This window comes from Balaenoptera acutorostrata, chromosome 5 (assembly GCF_949987535.1).
Source record: "Balaenoptera acutorostrata chromosome 5, mBalAcu1.1, whole genome shotgun sequence".
NCBI lineage: Eukaryota > Metazoa > Chordata > Mammalia > Artiodactyla > Balaenopteridae > Balaenoptera > Balaenoptera acutorostrata.
Window position 1 is genome coordinate 95912433 of NC_080068.1, and position 19795 is coordinate 95932227.

The 19795-nt window shown below is 39.1% G+C and overlaps 1 protein-coding gene across 4 annotated transcripts in view; it reads left to right on the top strand.

Annotated features, from left to right (window-relative positions):
- Positions 1-19795, top strand: part of KCNIP4 (potassium voltage-gated channel interacting protein 4) — a 526085-nt gene that overhangs the window by 303397 nt on the left and 202893 nt on the right. The window lies entirely within an intron of this gene.

Below are 19795 nucleotides of genomic sequence, written 5' to 3' on the forward strand. Positions count from 1 at the left end.
ACTCTGATTTAGGATTAAGGGGGCCTTCAAGCTCAGTCCCAGAACACATACTTTCATCATATGTGCTCCTGTTTCATCATAATTATTGAAGAACTGATAATGAATCATGCGAAAGTTAACACTTTAGAAGTGCTTATTTATTATGGAATTTCTTCATCTTTTTTATACATAATCACAGTGCATCTACTCTATGCTTCACATTAAGCAAGACATGGTGATATTAAAAAAGAAATAATGCAAATATTTAACAGAGCCTGGTACTATTCAAGGCATTTTATATGTTACTATCTCATTTAATCCTTGCAATAACACAACAAAGCAGATATTCCCATTTTCCTCATTTTACAGATGATATTAAGGATTATACCCATGGTTGCACAGCTGTAGAACCAGGGTTTGAGCATAGTCTGTCTGGTTGGAGAGCCCATTTTTAACAACCATATAATGATTCCATTAATGATATGGTTTCCTTCCTAAAGAGTTCAAGATGGGAAGAGATACATAAACAGAAACATCATAAAATGTGATGAAAGGGATGTGATAAAAACAAAAGACAAAGCAACAAACTCTGTTTACTGGAGCTGGGGAAAGCTTCAAAGAGAGATAGCATCATAGGCTTTGAGGGATGGCTAGAAGTTTTCCAAGTGAAGGAAGAAGAGAGACTGAAGATAGAAGGAAGAGGAATTTTAATAATCAATCTCCTTTATGAATTAGCTTATACTGGTTTTCAGCAGTTCCCATCCATACTCTTTCTTGCAGATAACAGTTTGAGCATTGTGGAACCAGTGCTCAAACTTAACTTGTGTTCATTTGTAAATAAACCTAAGAGTCACTGTCTGAAACCACAACAAGTTAAATGCTAAGTGTATCCTTATAGGATAGCCATTGTAGTAGTAGAAGACAGTGAATACACAGTGCTAAATATAATTACTTAAAAGTACAAAAGTTACTTTGGCTGCCAATTGTCAGAAGCCTAGAGTTGGACCATGTCATCCATTTGGCCTTGTGACTATCCTCTTTTATGCTATTCTTGAAATAATGGCCTTAGTGCATGTGAAAAATACCTTATTTTAAACCTTTTTTCCTCTTCAGTGTTGTCAACTAAGCTCTCTACAGCAGTAGTAAATGGAACCTTTCCCCTCTGGTCAAAGAAATCATTTAGAGATTTCTATAGACCTACTGATTTCAACATGTCCCGTCGTGGTTGGATTTCAATTTTGTTTGGTATCCCACAGCTGTGAAGGATTAATCCCCAGGACCGTGCCCAGCAATGTTAATCTTTTCATAGGCTGTGCTTGTCCATCACTTTACCTCCTCTAATAAGGTGTCTGCAACTGCTGACATTCATGCTGGTGAAAATCAACACAGCTCTTCCAGGAGCTGTTTGATGTCAAAGACACAGAGCGGGACTGAGTACTCTTATTCTTCCTGTCAGCTGCACATATCAGCTAATTTAGCTTAGATTATTTTAGAGGTTTGCCTGTCTCCCAGATAGCTCTATTGAAGGGGTCCTATAATAAACCTCTAAGAAAGATACTGCTGCTTACTTCTGAAAATAAATGGCATTTAAGGAATGACTGGTCCAAAGTCTTACTTTCTCTCTCAATTTAGTTGATAAATCCACTGAGTCCACTTAAAGGGAGACCACACTTCCTGTGTCCTCTTTATCAGTTTTTATAATAGAGTAAGACGAAAAAAGTCTGTACTTATTCCTGCCTCCAGAGGAATTTGTAACTTTCCTGGCTTACTCAATAGTGTGATGTTAGAAAAGACAGTGGGTTTCTTTTGCCCTTTGAATTTAGTAGAAATCTTTCTTTTCCATGCATTTCTCCATTCAGCACCCTATTTTCCACAGGAATGAGCATGGTGGTAAGTTTTGTAGATGTTACATTGGATTTGTGTTCTTCTTCTGAAGAAGTTCACTGGCCATTAGGAACCCCGCCTACCACATCCTCTGGGCCATAAAAGTGGGTCTTCTCAGTCTGGTAAATGTCACATGGATCCTTCCTATAACACTTCCATTAGGACGTTTTCCTTAAACGCATACTGAGAAAGGTTACTAAGGCAACCGGAGGCCCAGGTAGTAGCAGTTTGTGACAGGTTGATGAAATGTACAACTGTAATCTTTGTCTGGCTCAAGGATTAGACTCCTAATTTCCTCAGAAGATAAAACTGAACCACATTTTGCAAGTACTCTTTTATTTTTTAATTTTTAAAAATTTTTTAATTTTTTAATTTTTATTTTTTTAACATCTTTATTGGAGTATAATTGCTTTACAATGGTGTGTTAGTTTCTGCTTTATAACAAAGTGAATCAGCTATACATATACATATACCCCCATATCTCTTCCCTCTTGCGTCTCCCTCCCTCCCACACTCCCTACCCCACCCCTCTAGGTGGTCACAAAGCACCGAGCTGATCTCCCTGTGCTCTGCGGCTGCTTCCCACTAGCTATCTGTTTTACATTTGGTAGTGTATATATGTCCATGCCACTCTCTCCCTTTGTCCCAGCTTACCCTTCCCCCTCCCCGTGTCCTCAAGTCCATTCTCTACGTCTGCGTCTTTATTCCTGTCCTGACCCTAGGTTCTTCAGAGCATTTTTTTTTTTTTTAGATTCCATAGATATGTGTTAGCATACGGTATTTGTTTTTCTCTTTCTGACTTACTTCGCTCTGTACGGCAGACTCTAGGTCCATCCGCCTCACTACATATAAGTCAATGTCTTTTCTCTATGGCTGAGAAGATGTGACACATCTATGCAAGTATTCTTTTAAGAGAGTCATTGGGCAAACTCTTGCCTCCCTTCCTTCCTTCCCTGCAGGCTACACCTCTGAAAGGATCTGAGGCTAGAAATCAGAGACTACCGTGAGGATCTGAGAATAACCAGCAACATCTCCTATACCATGTGCAAATCAAACCATTGCTTTTAGATAATTCTATATTCTGTTTGGTGATTTAATTATAGTTATTGATATTATTGATAGACAGTGCAATTAGTGGATTTTCAATACCTTTAATAGTACCCCAGAGGCTTCCACATGCATCTCATTATTTGCCTCCATGACCCTTTATGGCAGGAAAGGCACGGATCAATTATTCCATATCTGAAGATCATGGGCGATGAAGGTCTTGGGGAAGAGTGTAAACCTGCTCCAGGTCATGTGGTTGATTGGTGAGGAGGTGACTGGCCCAGCAGCAAAACATGGGCTTTGAATCCAGACAAACCTGATTCATTCTCTCTCTCTCTCTCCCGCTTCCCTTTCTTCCTTGCTTGCTTGCTTGCTTTCTCTTTCTTCCATTTAAAAACTGGGACACTGCTAATAAACATAAACATACACCAGAATTATTGTGTGGCTAGGGTGAACTTTAATGTATATAAAATGTTTTTATATGATAGATGCTATGCAAATGTTAGTAATTATTTCTGTTACTCTGACTTCTGTTAGGTACTCTTTTCACCATATTGTTCGTTCTACTCAGTTCAAGGAAAAACTGTCTTCTCAAGCACTTTATAAACTTATATGTAGTGGTCACTGTTTTTTTGCAGGTGTTACAGTTTACTTCTTGCTTTTGCTGCTAGGAAGCTCAATGTCAGATTTTTTTTTTAAATTTATTTAGTTTATTATTTTTATTTTTGGCTGTGTTGGGTCTTCATTTCTGTGTGAGGGCTTTCTCTAGTTGTGGCAAGCGGGGGCCACTCTTCATCGCGGTGCACGGGCCTCTCACTGTCACGGCCTCTCCTGTTGCGGAGCCCAGGTTCCAGACACGCAGGCTCAGTAGTTGTGGCTCACGGGCCCAGTTGCTCTGCGGCATGTGGGATCCTCCCAGACCAGGGCTCGAACCCGTGTCCCCTGCATTAGCAGGCAGATTCTCAACCACTGCGCCACCAGGGAAGCCCTCAATGTCAGATTTAAAACCCACATTGAATAATTGCATATTGACTAAAAGCATTATAATTCATTTCTTTATATTTTTGACTCATCTCTCACTTTTAATCTATTATTTTATTCTTATACAGTGAATATACATTTTTGAACATCACCTCAAATGAGGTGGGAAAACATAACAAAACAATAACTACATAATAATAATGATGAAGTCGGAGCAAACTTTAAAAGAAAAGCACTCTGAATTTTTATCCATTTGACTCCTTATGGAGGTAAAAGTTTATTTGCTTTTAAGTATAACTTAAAGTAAATAATAACTAATATTTATTGAATTCCTATGTGATACAAGGCACATCAAGGTTCACTGAGAATGTTAAGAACAGATCCTTATCAAAAAGTTTACAATCAAATTTAGACATGTATAAACATGTATAGTTATGTATAGGCATTAGATATCTGAAGTTGAACAAGCATCAGAAATACACAAAGACACATGGCACAGGAACTGGTCATATACTAAATGAGCTTTGCTGAGAAATAAAAATGTAAACCTTTAGTTTGCACCCTTCATTCCATTCAAAGAATAAGCACCCAATTTTGCATTATATTCTTCCCTTTTTCTCTCTGGTAAAATTGGAATAATGAAAGGAGGATGTTCCTGTATTTAGTGTAAGAAGCTAGTGTCATCCCATAGATGTCTGAATTTAGGTAATTTCTCCTTAATGGTCCTAAGTTTCTATATTTGTAAAATGGAATTAGGGGCCCTAAAATTTCCTTAAGCTATAAGGTGCTTATCTCAGAAGTAGCTTCACGTCACCTCTCTCTCAAGTGATCAATTATATTTACTCAAAAAAAAAAAAAAAAAGATTTCACCGTATGCAAGAAAATTGCAGAGTAGATGATAAGTAGATTTTTTAAATTTCTTGGATAGAGACAGATAGATAGAAAATCATTTTATCAAGTGTAAAGATTGCTAGAGATGGAAGTGGCCTGGCATTTCTCTCATTTTACAGACGAGGAACCTGAGCCTCAGAGGAATTGAGGGAATTTTACAAAGTCAGCTCTTAGCTGCAGATCTGGTGGCTGAAGTCTTTCAGTACTTAGCATGATATCAGCATCTGTTTACGGAAATCTATTTTCCAGATAAGGGGGGAAGCAGGAACCTATTCTGCTTAGTTTGGGGGCAGACTTCATATTAAGAGCTATTTTAAGGGACAAAAGCTATATAGATTAGGGTTCAATTACAGACAAAAGGAACATTTTATCAGAGTTAAGAGAAAAGGATTTTAGTACCAGGTATTAGGTGGCTTACAAACTAGTTAGACGGGCTTGAAGAACAAGCTCTAGGTGGGGCTTCTAGGAACAACTCTCAGCTCCCAGCCTCATCCCACCTCTGCCATGGTCAGCATAGCTGACCACTGCAACATGGGACCCCATATTCAGAAGCTGTAATCTCAGAACCATGCTGTCTCTGCCCCAGCCTCTCCCCTCTGTTCCACATTCAAGTGAAACCAAAATATAGATCTCTAGCTGCAAGGGAGTCTGGATTAGGTATGGCGAACTTTCCTGTTTCTATAGCAAAGAGTGACAAGCCAGAAGGAGCTTGAAGTAGATGTTAAATGAGACAATCCAGACCATCTTCTGAGAATCCAAGAGAGTGATAAATAATAGGATTAGGGGACCCAGACCATATCATGTGAGGAATAATATGACAGGGGTGGCAAATAGATTTCATCTTGCTAGCCAGCCCTAGCTAATTGGCTGCCAAGAACACAGAATTGAGAAAGATTTGAGGGATACATCTTGGCCCAGCAGGATAAAGCCTGGTGGCTGATTAGTGATGTCTGCCAAAAATATGGGTGTGAAGAGATCAGGATTCTCTGAATGCCGCATACACCCCATAAATTAGTTGCTCCCTGACCAGCTTGGTTCACAGATTATTCCATAAAGCCTGTGGCACTCTTGCTGTTTTTGTTGCCACTATTTAATTATATCTTGACTGACTTCTTTGCATTATCATGATCATCATGCTTTATTGAATAAAAGCAAACTATAAATTATTTGAGGATTTAATCATCTCTACACCCTGCACAGTACTTGATATACATTAAATTCATATCTATTGAATTGATTTTAAAATCTCAATCATTCCATCAAAAGACATTAATTCAGTGTTCAGTTTGTGCAAAATATCATATGTCATGGTCTTAGGCTTAGTGAAACCCATGTTTTTAAGGGATCTCCCCACTCCCCTGCCAAGCCTCGTTTAGAAAAAGAGCATGTTTTGTCCACGTGTACAGTATCCTAAGAAGTCAATTTGGAGCAACTTAGAAGGTATACTTGTTTATGGACTGTGGACTCAGTGTATTACTTGGAGCCCATCAGAATTTTATGACTGTGGACTCAGTGTATTACTTGGAGCCCATCAGAATTTTATGACTGTGGACTCAGTGTATTACTTGGAGCCCATCAGAATTTTATGTTCTTTATATCTTTTTATCTTGAGCTCCTGTGTTCTCTTGAGCTGATATTTGTTCATAAAGATAGCTTTGCTCTCAGAGTATGCAGACATATATCACATAGAATGGATGTGCATAGACCTTTGAAATGGGGATGTTGATTTATGATTTCTGCACAATGTTTTCCTCAAATCCTGCACAGAAAGGCTGTCTGTTTCTTGAGAAAAACACAGGAAGTGTTCCATGTGACTCCACTTGCTAACCTGTATCACCCACTCTAAGAAAAGCAAAGTCTGAATCACATTTCTAGGAGAAGAAGAATCTGGGCTGATCCATTTTTGGTGATTGATAAAAACTCTCTTTTGATAACTCTTGATGAAGAAGACCAAATTGGGGGGAACACTGATAAAATTAGAGTGAGCATACATGGCTTTGGAATACAGGGATGGATTTCATTAACACCATTCATTCATTCGGTAAATTACATTGTAATTATTATATAGTGTACTTATTATTTATTATGCACTTTGCTAGGTCCCTGTGATATGGAAGTCTCAAGTTGCAGCTGGTCATTAGGGGTCAAACAGATAGATGCTATGAAAAGGAGGAAGTGCAATAAATTCTGCACAAGCCATATGAGGCTCTCTGTGGAGAGACATTGAAGCCCTGGGAGTGGATGACAGAGGGGGAAGGTAACTCATGCTTCGCTGGCTGAAAGAAAGACTGTTGAGTCAAACAGACAAAGATTCAAATCCACCCTTCACCATTTAACAGCTCTGTAACCTTGGCAAGTTACACAAGGTCAGGGTCCTCATCCCTTAGGACTGCTGTGGTATTAAATCAATAATTAATTTTTTGATCTAATATAAAATTATTATGATAGATTAGTAATTCAAAAGTGGTATGAAGTCAGGTAAGGGCAAAAATTATGCTTTCTGTTGTAAATCAATTCTAAATGGGAAAATAATCTCTTAGTATATCTGAACTTTATATGATTTCTTATAGCTTTTGAACATAGAGTTTTTGATTTACCGAAATTTACTTCTTGTCAAGATTTCTATTACTAGGTAGTAAAATTCTATATTTTTGAGGGTCGTGGCCAGAGAAGAATAAAAGTAGTAATAACTTTAGTACTTTATATTGTGATAATTGAATTCTTAAGTAATAACATCACTGTCACTGTATAAAGGAGTTTTGAGATGATAATGAAGGTGTAATTCTAAACTTGAATAATAAAATTAAGTGCCCTTTGCTCCTTGAATACGTGAATCCATGAAAATACTTAGCTATAATCTCTAACTTTTTTTGTTTTTTTGTGAATCACTGTCATTTTGAGAAAAAACATTTTGCAATAGATTATAGCTAAAATACTTAATTTTATAATCTCAATCTCTTCTATTGTGAGGTTTATCATAGATAAATAATAAAAACGTAAATTATGTTTTCTTTCTTTCTTTCTTATTAAGAAATGAGTTTGTAGTACAGCCAGATTTTTCATTAATAATCGATCAATTGTACCTATTTATAAAGTGCCCACACTGTGACAGGCATCCTGTCACCTACAGGAATGTAACAATAAGCAAAGTATATGTTTATTATTGTTGCTAGAGGAGAGTCGAGTTTGCTTTTTAACAAATTTAGTATGTATTTTCATAAAGGAAGGAAGGAAAGAAACCTGCGTCCCTCTGAGTAAACAGTTTTTGACTGCTCAGTTTCCAAATCCATTGTGCTATCTTCAACTACTTAAATAATCCCAGATTTTTCTCCTCCCATTTTCTTCCTTCTTCCATCAGAAAACTAAATTCATTAACTCAGTAAAACACAGTAATGCAGGCCCAACACTCAAATGAATAGAATGTATTGTTAATCTGGTTTCAATTACATTGAAACTTGATTACCTTTAGACAGTAGTAGATGATGCCTATTCAAAAAGGTGTATGAGTGTGTTTGTGGGGGCAGGGAGAGGAGAGGGTTAGTATTTATTCTTCTGTTTGGAAGGAAACTGCTTGATCAGAAGCTGCTAGTTATTTGAGGCTTAAAAAAAAGATCATATGCTTAATCATTTCTAAAGGATCAGAAGTTTTCTCCTCAGTATTAATTTAATATTAATTCTAATCACATTTGCAAGGAATTTGAAATAATTCATCTAACACTTTACCCAATTGATTCAAATATTTAGAATTTCCGAGATCAATTGTGTATTAGTCAGCTCAGGCTACTATGACAAAATACCACACATTGGGTTGTTTAAACAACAGGCATTTATTTTCTCACAGTTCTGGAGGCCAGAGGTCCAACATCAAAGTTCCAGCATGATCAGCTTCCGTTGAGGGCTCTTTTCATGGCTCATAGATAGCTGCCTTCTCCCTGCATCCTTTATGTATGCAAGGAGAGAGAGAGAGAGAGAGAGAGAGAGAAAGGAAGCTCTCTGGTGTCTCTTCTTAAAAGGACACTAATCTTATCAGATCAGGGCCCCATCCTTATGACCGCATTGAAACTTAAGTACTTCCTTCTGAGACCCCCATCTCCAAATATACACTGGGAGTTACAGGGCTTCAACATGTGAGTTTTAGGGGACACAAATATTTCAATCCATAACAAATAGAGCCCCATATCACCTTAGAAATGTAGTCCATAAAGGAGTGTGAGTATTTTGAAATGAAGAACAGAAAAGAAGTAGAGCGAAAACAAAAGAGAATGCAGTAGCAAAATTATGCCCCTTGCATTTAATGTTAGTTTTCTTCTTGAGCATTCTGGCATCAAATTCATCTGGGGAAGTCAGTCGGTTTTGTAAGAGTCCAGGAGCAAAAAGCTATGATTGCATTAATAACTGCAGTATTTGGTTCAGGGGCTGTAATCTCATTGGCATCCACATCACATGCTTCTCCACTGCTTAGAAAAGCTAAATCTGTGAACCTACAAAGGGGAGAAAGTTTCTAATGGCAACACACTCGCTTGCACAGAGTATTGATTGCATCAACTTGAAGTTAAATTGCCACCAAAAATATAGTTAGATCTCTCCTCCATGGATTGGGGATTTTGATTGCAGAATGGCTGTGAGTGGAATGTTTTCCAATATCAGAAAACAACAATGTAGATTTAAAGGAACAAAGACTTATTCATTCTAGCCAGGAAATATGGACAGAATAAAATATCCACAGCAAAGGAACCAAATGAAACTTTGGGCAACTTTCTCACTTTCTACTCAACATCATAGCTTGAAATCAAGAGAAAAGGCAAAAGGTAAGAAGTCAAGGAGCTGAGATAATAGGGAGGCATGCTAGCTAATGGCTATGGATCTTCCAGGTAAAGGAAACATTTCCCTAGAAATCTCCTTCCCTGATGGAAGAAGAATCAGTATTTCAATTGGTGGCGGATGAAATCTGCTTCACCCAATTAGTGAAGCACGTGGGGAGAAAGCCCAAAGGAAAGACCCCATAGCCACAAAAAGTCAGTTAGAGTAATGTGTAGGGGGCTTGGTACTATTTTTTTAACTTACATTTTTTTAAGTGTAAACATAATACTTTCCACTCGGGACTTTTGGGCGCTACAAAAGAAATTGTGACGGGATGTTTCAGGATTCATAAAGGATTTTTTCAAAGTGGCCCGAATTCATCCTCACTCTGTCTTCCAAGAAATCAGAATATTATACTCTCCTTTATTTGAGACAGCTATGAGGAATAATAGAAAAAAGGCCACATTTATATGTGCTCAAAACACACTGCCACCTGCCACCTGCCACCTGTGTGACCTGTGGGGCGTTACTGTCCCCCTCTGACCTTCAGTTCTTACCACACAGAGGCCTGGTAGGGAGTCAAAGAGATGATGCAGTTAAAGGGCCTTACACACAGCCTGGAGTGTGTATTCTATAAAGCCCAGAACTTCCTTCCTGTCAGAAAAGAGATCTTAATAGACAAACTGACACTAAGGTATTGATACTTTATAGATTACCATTCTCAAGAGTATTATCATTATTAAAAAAAACAAAACAAAACTCAGGAGAAAACAAAGTGAGTCAACTCCAATAATGGTGCTGATGTTATTGAGAAGAAGACAAAAGGGTTTTCCTGTTTCCACTCCAATAATAGGGCCCCACTTCTCCTTGGAGGACCCCCAGGCCTATCTCCCAGAGAGCCACATCCTGAACTGTGAGTTTAGGCAAAGCTGCACCAGGCAGAAAAACTGTTTCCCAGGGACTATAATTCTTTTCCTTGGCGGCTGCCATGCTGTGGAAGCATAGTGAAGATTCTCCCTCCAGCCAGGTGGGGTGGGTGACGTCTTCCACTCCAGGATAGAAGAGCCCACTCAGAGCTAGCATGGAGAAGAGAAGCAGAGATGAGAGCTGAGAACCAGGCCCTGCCAAGTCCAGCCTCTTATTTGAGTAAGAGAAACTCTGGTTTAATTAATTGAAAAATAAAGGTTATTGTCAAAGCAAACTAGAAATGAAGGACCTTGGTCAATACTTATTGAATTTTGCTTCCCTGGGCTTTTCAGCCTTCCAATATTACATTGAATCAAACTCTCTTTTACTTATGACCTTCTTCTGAGATAAGTCCAGAAATAACCAGTAACATGGCAATATTGCAAATAAGTAAGATCCAATTCTGGAGCAGGAAAGTGAACCATCAGTTGCTTTTGGAATTCTGGCATTGCCCCAAAAACAAAAATTATTTTTCTTCTTCTTCACTTTTATGTCTAGCCTTCTTTAATATGTCTACGTAGCACTTACTATGTTGCCTCATTTGATCCTCAGGACAACCTTGGAAAAGAGAAGAGTCAAGGGTTTATCGTCCCATTTTTCCAAATGTGTAAACTGAGGCTCAGAGAGCTTGAAAAGGACCACTCTATTACTCTAGTAATCCAAGTTTACTGGGAACATTTCCCACCAGGCTGGGCCTTTTAGGATCAAATCCAGATTCATGTGGGTAGAGAGTAGATAGAGAATAAATTAGATTATGAGATGGTGCGTGCAGTTAGCACAGTATCTGGCACACAATGTGTCCAGTACAAACTAACCCTTATCAATGTCATTGGGTCACTGTTATCTCTGTGATTATTTCTTCCCATCCTAAAATAAAGTTGAGACATCCTTGCCCCTTGAGACTTCTCTGTATTGAGGTTATTTTTATCAACAGCAATAGCCATTTCTTAAGTTTCTATTGAGCAGGAGGCAAGATTCTGGGAGGATGAAATGATAAAGGATCAGCTCAAGTCCTGAAGGCACTCTACTTCAGCTGGGGGTGGGGGGGGCGGGGCAATGAGGACTTAAGGTCCAGGAATAGCACTCGGAGTAGTGTGAGTTAGAGATGCTCATGGAGACTTGATATCAGAGGAGAGGGGCTTTGATCTGATCCCTAAAGACTAAGGGCAGCTGCGGAAGCAGAGATGAGATGTTGGTACCCCAGAGAGAGGCCCAGAGAAGAGGCTTGCGTGGTTTGCAGCATCACTTGTCATCCATGGGAAGGCCCACCTCTCAAGATTCTTATGCAGTACAGCTGGATGGAATCCTCGTATTACATGTAACAAGTTCTGCGGTACAACAAAACAGAGTTGCTCTTGGCAACGGGGGACCATTGATTAAGTATCTGGTACTAATTCACAGAGATGAATCAAACTTAATAAGAAAGCCAAACACTCATGCTTACAGAGACACACTAGCTGACATGTAATAAGTGTTCAATAAACATCTGAAAGGAAGAAGGGATGAAAGGTAGACATAAAGTGAAGAAAGACACTACTGTTCCCCTGCTTTGAGTCTATTAACCTGTGCTGCTATGCTGGGATTCTGAGATTGTAATTTCTACTCTCAGGTAAACCACCAGTTGGACGGGCAGTGATACCCTACTGCACTCAGACTGATGCCCACACCCCTGACCATGACCCAAAAGGTGCCTATGAACTAACTTAGGTCAACCTTTCTGACCTCATCTCCTACCTCCTTTGCTCTCACCACTCTCTGTTCCTTGGAGCACCAGCATTGCCTGGGAAGCCCTTTCCCCTTGTCTGCGCACGGCTTCTTGTCCTTAAGGTTGAATTTTCATCTCAGACAAGCCCCCTTGACCATCCATTCATAAGCAGAACCCCACCCCCATCTCTATGTTCCTCAAAGCACTTTTTTTAAACATGTAATACATTTTTTTTTCTTTTTCTTTTTCTTTTGTCTTTTTTTTTTGGCATGCCTCGCGTTATGCGGGATCTTAGTTCCCCGACTAGGGATCAAACCCGGGCCGCCTGCAGTGGAAGGGCGGAGCTGGACCGCCAGGGAAGTCCCCCTCAAAACACTTTTTATGACCCCAAGTTGTCCTGGTCATTTGTTTGCTTTTCCATGTACCTCCCTCTCTACCACCACCACTGGACCATCTAAGGGTGGGATCCTTATGAGATGGTGCATGGACTTGATCCACTGGACTTGATCGTGGCTGTGTCCAAAATACCTCGAACAGTGTCTGCCATATAGAAATTGATCAATAAATATATGTTTCGTGAATGGCTGGATACTGTCAACAGAACCCTCCTCCCCACCTTTGTCTTCTTCCTCTTCTCCCAATCTTTTTATTTTCCTGTCTCTTTCTCTTTCCCCTCTAAACCACACTTGATTTTAGTGGCTCTTGGGAATCAGAAAAATAAAAAAGCTGCCTACCTCTCCGCTGTAGTCTGTCCATCTGAGCTCATGCCCTCAGATCTAATACCATTGATATAAAGTCCCGTGCTCTCAGGCTGCTTTGACTCTGGGGCAGTGGAAACACATTGGTGAAGCCCAGAGGGCCCATCCATTTTAAGAGCCCTTTTGAGATTTAAAGGAGAAAGGATTCTTTTTTTGGCAACTTGTCTGAGAATTAGGTTACATTGTCAATTAAGTAGGGCAAAATTTGTCATATGTGGCCCAGTTCTGCTCCTAGAACTCAGGCGCACGTGACTGTGCACGCACGCACGCACGCACACACAGAGTCTTCGAGGATTCAAGTTAGTTTGATTTGCTATAATGGCACACACATTTGTTTGCATAAGTCTTTGGCATTAATCAGGTGCTTTCACACATCATCACATTTTATACCAAGAAAGAGGCAGGCAGCTGTGAGTACCCTCATTTTACTGATATGGAAACAAAGGCCCACAGAGGTTCGTGATAGTGCCAAAAGTTATACTGCTGAATCAGAATCCTGGAATCCAAACTGGATTCTGCTGTGGGATGTACTGGAAAGTCATTTGGTTGAAGTTCAGTTTCCCTTCCTGGAAAATGAGGGCATTTGAATGAGCTCCAAGGCAGGACTTTCAAACTTCATTGTGTCAATGGATCACCTTGGGACTCATGTTGAATTGCAGTCCTGAATCAGCAGGTCTGGCTAGGGCTTGCTACTCTGCATTTTTAGCAAATATTAACAGCTCCCAAGTGATGCCCAAGCTGCTGGTTCATGGACTCTACTCCAAAAAATGAGGCATTAGAGAGAATCCGATTTTTTGTGGATGAAGGTCCCCTGAGATTTGCAGGCACATGGGGGTAGAATTGGAGAAGCACGATCTAATGAACTTCAGTTCTGAGGCTAAGATTCTCCTCAGGTACATCCCTATTTGAGCTGCGATCTTTGGAAAAGTCACTTAGCCTGACTGAGCTGGTTCATGGAGATCTAACTGTATCTGAAAGAGGCAATATATAATTTAAGTTTAGCAAGGAAGGGGGGTATTTGGCAAACAAAGGCTTTGAAAACAGAATTTTGAATTCTCCAGAAGTAGGAGGCATTTGTACATATGAATAAGTGACTGGATATAGTCCCCGTACTTTCCTGGCTTATCTTTGTCTTGGTTTATCTTGGGAGGAAGGCAGAGGAAGGGTTATCTGGCAGTAGATGAGTAGCCTGAGGCTTAGACAGGATTCTTCTCTCTGCCATCTATAGTCTTCCTAACACTTCCAAGAATATATCCTTATACATTTGATCCTAGACTGGCCTACTAATTAAAAACACCAAGAATTTGACCGAACTGAGGCAATAGCGCCTTGTGGAGCTTGTACAGGATCTTCCTGCCTAGCCCTCAGTACAGAGCTTATACTGTTTCTTACATGGTCACATTACCATCCCTCTTTAGTCCTACAGTGTCACGTAGGGAAGGAAACACAGGCTGTTAAATCAGACACCTGGGGTTCAAATGAGAGCTTTGCAGCTTACTAATTGCATGGCCATTAACAATTTATTTTTCCTCTCTGAGCTCAGTTTTCTCCTCCATATAATGGGATTAATAATCCATCTTGGGACCATTAAGGGGATTAAATGTAAAGTGCCTGGAATAGTCCCCGACCCATAATGAGCATTCAGCAACATAATGAGCAGTGAACACATCAGCTGCAGGAAGCTGCAAATCAGTTGCAGTAAATTGCAGAGCAGAGATTGGAACCTCAGCTCTTAATCACTAAAATATTGCCTCTGCCACAAATGGTAGCTTAGGCTATAAATAGATGCTCAATATTCATAAGAAGAGACTAAAGCATTACAGGGTGTGCACTGGTTGGCATGCACACTGCTGTTTTCCAAGCGCATTTGTAGCTGAGGGTCCACAATCCAGTGTCTCGGCAGCCTCTTGTCTTCTGAAGACCTGAGACCAGTATAACACCACTGCATTTCTCACAGAATATATTCAGTGGGTTCTATTTGAAAGGAAATGTTATCATAAGTGTCAGCATAAAATGATTGAAAAAAAATTATAAGTTAAACCAAAATATAAATGCAAGGCCTATATTTATACATTCTATAATCTGTACTTCAGGACTTTATTATTCTCATAGATGCATTTCTTAATCAAGCATATTGATTCTGATTCATGGTTGAAGTCAATAACCTCAGGCAAAATATATAAGCTCCTTAGAGAGAATGAAATAGCAGGTATTAGCTTTTATTATGGACCCATCATCACTTTGAACAAGTTATTTAACCCTCTCTAGTCTCAGTTTCCTTACTGAGCACTGTGGATAATAACAGCCCTACCTCATAGGGGTATAGTGGGGACCAAAGGAGATAGTATAAAGAAAACCTCTGGTGCCGAGCATGCTCTCAATAAAGGGTAAGCGTTAGAATTGCTTCTGCAACTGTGCTAGCTTTAGGAAGCTTCAGGGATGCAATATTGCATAGACTGTGGGTTGGAGACCAAATTATTAAGTTTACTAGCTGAGAGCCCCATGTGAGTTCCTTCAGTTTCATAAATCCTAGTTGCTTTATCTGGAGGATGGAGGTAGCTCATCCTGTCTTATAGGTTGTTTAGGATGGGGAAATGTGACGGCTTTTATCAGGTAGTTTGCTCAGTGCCCAGAGCATAATTCTTAATTCTCTCTCCGCTCACCCATCCACAGCAACAGTGGCCAAAGATTGTAATGATGGGAGGCAAGCCAGGGGGCCACAACCAAATATTCTCAACTGTGCATGCAAGACTCCTGCCTGAGGTAGCCACATGTTTGCTCCCTCTCTTCAGTGAGGTCTCTTCTTAAATATCATCTCTTCAGAGAAATGTTAACCCCATTATTACTCTAGTGGGTAGCCAGGGAAAAGCAATGTCCAAACCCTACCTTCTTTCTTCATAACACCTGTTACTATACGACATCACATTATGTGACGATTTCCCTACTGTAAGTCTTCCCCCACTAGAAGGTAACCTCCATGGGGCCAGGAACCTTATCTGTTTTGTTCATTCTCTTTCTTCAGTGTCTAGAGCAGTACTTGGCACATAATAGGCCCTCCACACATACATTTTATTGTTGTTTGCAAATCTGCCTGGGGTGAGATCTGCATAAATCAAAATAATTCTGGGTCTAAGTCACTGTAGAAATGGTCAAATGTTAATGTTTCAAATGAAGGATGAAAGCTCACTATATTTTTTCTCATTTTTATATACTGGACAAATAAAATATTTCTACCTCATTCTCTGGATCATGTAGTCTTTCCTGTTTTGTCAGCAAGCTCTGTTTCAAAACTAGTAACAATGACATTTTAAATACAAGAATATATAACAGTCTTTAAAACAGTTAACCTTTCCATCTGACATTTCATTGGATGTCTAATTAGCAGTAACATTTTGTTGTTTGCCATCTTAAACATAACAGGTCCATAAGCCTCAAAAAACTATCCTTGCTTAAATAATCAATCTTCATAACGAGAGAATTTCTATCTTTAAACGTTCCTCTCCTTTTGTCCTTCTTTCTCCATCCCTTTCACCCTGGAATGTTCCATTTGCAGCTTTCTGTCTGTGCTAAGCTTTCTATTAAGAATATCTGTCTTTAATAACTTTTGCTTTGAGGTAGGGTTGGTATTTTTTTTTTTTTTGGCCAATTAAGAAAAGTTCATCCAATTTCTAATTTCATATAGTCAAGGACAAAGCTTTGGCAACCAGTCAAGCAAAGCAGAAATAAGTTCATTATCCACGCAGGAAAAAAAAAATTCATATCATACTCGCTTTTATTTTATTTTACTGAGAACCTTACTTTTGAGAAGCCCTATTTTCACTATACATGTTAATATGAATTAGAGAGCATACAAATACTTAGAATATTCAAAGATTTATTTAGTTCTTTTGGGCTTTTCTATCTAGTCCTTGCATACCACCTTTAGATAGTGAAAAGGAAAATCAAATTATTTGATTTTCAAATTATTGATTTTCAAAATCAAATTATTGTGCCGGGTATCTTAAAGGCATCAGCTCATGTGATCTCACAAAATTCCAGTAGAGTAGCATTGTTATTCCTTTCTTAAAAGGAGATGAAATGAGGACCAAGTGGTTGAGAAACTTGCTCAGTGTCACCAAGTCGTTAAATGCTTGATGGTAGAATCCAATGAGACCACATCTAAGCCCATGTTCTTTCCAGAATCTTGCCCTGCCATCCTACAACAGGCAGTCAGTCCATGTCCATGTTTCCTTCTAAAGTTTAGTCTTTTGTGGAAGCAGAACAACATGAGCAAAGGTAGGTCAAAGAAGAATGAAAGAAATAATGATAAGAACACTCCCCTGAATGAACAGTTGTGGCCTGGATAAAATACTTGGTTAAAAGGAAGTCTCAACTAGGTGAAAATCTGGTTGTTTTCTAAGAAATTTGATTTTCCTAAGAAATGAACAGCAATCTGAATATACTTCATAGGAAATGACTGCATAAGAAATTTATTTCCTAAGTTTTATATCCTGAATGCTTAAAAATAGGATCTGAAGAAAGTACTCTTCTCATTTATTCATCAACCTCTGAACATGAGAATCACATCTTATCTCTGTTTTTCATGGGAAAAATAAAAGTTAAAAATAAAAATTTAGGACTCACCTCCTCAATTGTCAATTGAATTTTTTTAATGTCTATTTTGTGCCTGGCATCTTGCAGGATGCTGGGAGCCTCCAAGATGAATGAGATACAGACGATTCCCTCAAAGGGCTTACAAGCTGTCACAATTATAAGAATTACAGAACAGTTAGATGACAGCTATACTAATTGGTCATTATAGAACTACTGAGAGATGGCATATAATTCAACCTAGGATGGACAAGGAGGCTTCCTAGGAGAAATGAAAACTGAGCTGTGTTTTAAAGGACAAATGAAAAATAGCTGATTGAAAGTAGACATAGAAGAGCATTTCAGGTGGAGGAGAGCATTGTAAAACCAGAGGCACATCATTGTGAAATAATTGATGAATACAGGGATCTACATCAAGGGCAAGTCATGCAGTTGTAAGAAATAAGTTTAGAAGTGAAATGACATAGTTATTTTTTTTGCATCATCATGGAGCATTGCTTGGGGTTTACATATGAAAAGACTAAAGCTAGAGGTAGGGAGGTGAGTTAGGGTGCTGTAGCACAAGTTCAGATGTTGATAAAACCTGGAAATGGAACCAGAGCAATGGTCATTGAATGGTGTGTAAAGAACAGATGGAAAGAGTAACCAACAGATTCTATAAATATTTCAGAGCTCAAATTAGCAGCAGCTTGTGATTAGTTGAAAGTGAGGTTGAGGATGGTCAAAGATGACTCCAGATTTGCATTATGGGTGATTGGGTGAGACAGTAGTGCATTCAATTCAGATAAGAAGAAAAGATGTGTATGCTGTTTCGTGGAGAAGATCAGAGGTTCACATTTTGACATCTAGCATGGAGGGAGACAATGAGAAATCTAAGAGGGTCTGCCTTGCAGGCTGTTAGATGAACGAGTCTTAGCATGGAGATGGCAAATGAGGACACAGAGTTTGGAAGTGATCAGTCTAAAACGTGTAGAGTGAGTTCAAAGATGATGTAATGCATTACAGCAATATTTAAGGATGAGGAAGAGTAAGAAGGAATGGTGAGAGATTTAGGGTGAGATATCAGGAAACCTTAAAGATTACAGAATTTTCAGTGTCAAATGCAATAGAAAGTTCGGTAAGTGATCTTAAAATAACTCATTGAATTTGAAAATTAGGGGATAGTAGATGAGGTTGTTGAAAACAGTTTTGCTAAAGGGGTGAGGGATGGAATCATTTCTGGTTGGTCGAATAGTAAATGGGCAATGAGAAATTGGAGAAATAAGCATAAAATAATATTTCAACAAATTTCCACATGAAGATTAGGAGAAGGATGTGGAAATTCAGCTCTAAGGATCAGAGTCATCAGAGCCACGTGTGCCTTTTGTTTGTTTGGGGCTGGTCTGAGCCAAGGCTCAGTAAAGAAAAGCAATAAAAAGAATGTTGTACAAAATTGGAGAATATGGAAGGGAAATTTTGTTTCTTAGTTTTGTTTTGTTCTTATGTTGAGGTGTATGTCCCAGAAGTCTTAATGGAAAAGGTTTGATGGGGAGGCAAGTTGGAGGAATTGATGAACCTGTGAAGGGTTCAGTCTGGGCAGGAATTTAGACATGGTTGTATGAGAAGAGAGTGGAAGGGGCTGGTTCTGTGTGCAGTGACCAAAGACAGTAGGGAGGAGAGCCATAGTCAGAAAGATCTACTCTTAAATATTATAACTTAAAGTCTAGTCATTCTGGTGCCTCAGTGATTGAGGACACTAGCCATCACAGAACAGTGGCAAAGCCTGATAAAACATAGAAAGGATCAGTGGTGACCTTGGTTACATGGTGGTGACAAACACAGTGGTAGGAATACAGGCCAGATTCAATTTGGCTTCATGAAATATGACTAATCTCTGAGCCCATCAATACAAAAATAGACACACAAGCTTTCTTGGGCTCCTCCTTATCTTGCTTCTCCTGATTCAATGTCTACCTTTAATTGAGCAGTGAACTTATACTGAAGTATTAAAAATTGAAAAGTCTTTGGTAATTTCCCCTTGCATATTGAAAATCAATTCTGAATGATCAGATAAAGGCAAGAAAGTCAACCTGCATTCTGATTATCCTATGATGGTTTCATAAATGCTTTTTTCCCCCAATTTCAAATGTCAAATTCTTTCAAAAAACTCTTTGGGATCACCTGTTGCTAGTGCCCTAAGCATGTGCTTATGAGA